Genomic DNA, 2,173 nt, shown 5'->3' with positions numbered 1-2,173 from the left:
AAAACTAATGCACCAGCTATATACCTGTGTTGGGGCCTAGCGCAATGGTTATCATATAAACATGACGTAGAAGGTTGTTGGATCAAAAAACGACAAATGAAACTTTTTTTCAATTTATAAATCTGATCAAAAGAATGTGATTATTATTTTTATTCAATTAATTCGTTTACATGTAATTTTTGATATTATTGTTTGTTTTATTTACCCTTATTTTTCTTTCTGTCATTCTTTTTCTCCTGGAATCTGCCTGTGTCACCTATAATGTGGAAATAATTGTTAATGTGTGTGTGTCCGTCTCGAGTTGCTTCGTAGAGGTTAGCTTTAACCACCATAAACAAAGCAAGTGCGATTTTTAAATCTGCACAGATTGTTGATTGCTATTCTCTTTGATGCATTTCACATCATGGGGTTGTGGTTAGCTTAGGACACAAATTTGAATTCAGGGCTTTGTCTGCCATGGTTGTCATTTCTCACTTAGAATCAGCTGTCCATAGACCATCTCACATTTCCAATGTACCTAGAAGTGGCTGCCTCCGACATTACTTTGCATTAATTGGTGCATAGTAATGAAGTAAAACAAATTAATATTTCCACTTTGACAGTTCTCTGCAATTTATTGCATAATTTGGTAAACCATAGTGTTTTTTCTGAGATGCTCTGGTGGTTTCCGGTGATTAAGGGTGTCGGTGTGGTACTGGTGTGCAAGACTCACACTCCCTCTTGGCTATCAAACTTACTTGGAGTTGCTTCGCCGATCATCTTTTCAGGATAGCCAGCTGTGATGTCCTGCACGACTTCTTCTCTGAATATAGGATGCTACATGGAGGAAATTTTTTATACTTTAAAATATTCTTGAGTGTACGGAGTTATTTTAAAACTCCATCTCACTGTATTTTCATCACACACAACAGTTTCTGACAGACCGGAAGGTTTCAAGCTTACAAAAAATGTTTTAGTTGTATGAAAACTATCACATTAATTTTTCCATAAATACAGTCTACAAATCTCACAAAGTTTAACAAGACAACTCTCTAGACCTTACTTATTGATTCTTTCTCTTACATTCGTAAATGTCCCTTCTCTTCTTTCAACAACATTCAAATGTTCACACAGTATGTTTCATGTCGCATGGAGTACGGCGCGTTTATTCCTTGTGCTGGATGTGTAACTATAGGCGACTACCTGCCCACGCCGATCATCCGTCCCATACACGTCCGTCCTGCACACACACATAACTGTGGTGCAGTAGACACAGTTATACTCATCTCTAAAATAACGCGTGTTCAAGACGGTGGAAATACGAGGGTCTCTAGAATTTACTCCAAAATTCCTTAGGCATTACAATGCCTTCCAGAATGCTGGAAGTTAGAAAAGTATAATTATTAAATTGTCATTATTTCAACACCCCCCCCCCAATCAATTTAATAATTTCCTAAATTGCTCATAAAATTCACTATCCCTAGCTTTTAACACAGTCCATTGAAACGTGCACTCTTAGCTACTTTTGGTAAAATATGGGCCATTTGTTCCTCAGAGCTAATGTATTGAACATTCAGATGGCCTTTGTTGTATAGCTCTTGTGTAGAACGGATTTCACATCCACATGCTTCAGTCATCTATGTTCCCACTTCCGTAATTGACAGATTCTTCAAGAAGATGCTTAAGCCATGGGGTGTCTGTCATAGCTGTCGCCGAAGCTGGATATTCTGCTTCTATTTCCTAGTGAAACTCTTCTGTCTCCTTGTCACCAGAAACAGTATTTTCAAACAAAAAACTATAAGAAAGTGAAGAAGACAGAAGATCTAGAACATAACACAGTCAGAATCAACATAGCAGTAATAGCATTTAAAATTTCCTTTTTGTAACACAGGCCAACATCAAGTGTTCCTTTAATATATCAAAGAATTCATTTCAAAAATTTCTGCTCTAATTCTGTTGGTTTATTTTGCTGTCTACTAAAATAGTTAAGTGATGCACTTCGTCTGGTCATAGCTGTCATTATATACATTGAAAAACACAGTAATTGTCCATCTGGTTTAAATTCAACCATTTGACCACACGCATCTCCACTGGATTTGACTTCCATCGATGTTCTCAGTGCTTACAGTCTTCCATGTTGAATCTTTTCAATAAGTATTCAAGATGAACATAGTGACAAAGAAACATTTTGCCA

This window comes from Schistocerca gregaria, unplaced genomic scaffold (genome assembly GCF_023897955.1).
Source record: "Schistocerca gregaria isolate iqSchGreg1 unplaced genomic scaffold, iqSchGreg1.2 ptg000612l, whole genome shotgun sequence".
In the NCBI taxonomy this organism is placed as follows: Eukaryota; Metazoa; Arthropoda; class Insecta; order Orthoptera; family Acrididae; genus Schistocerca; species Schistocerca gregaria.
This window is presented reverse-complemented; position numbering follows the sequence as displayed.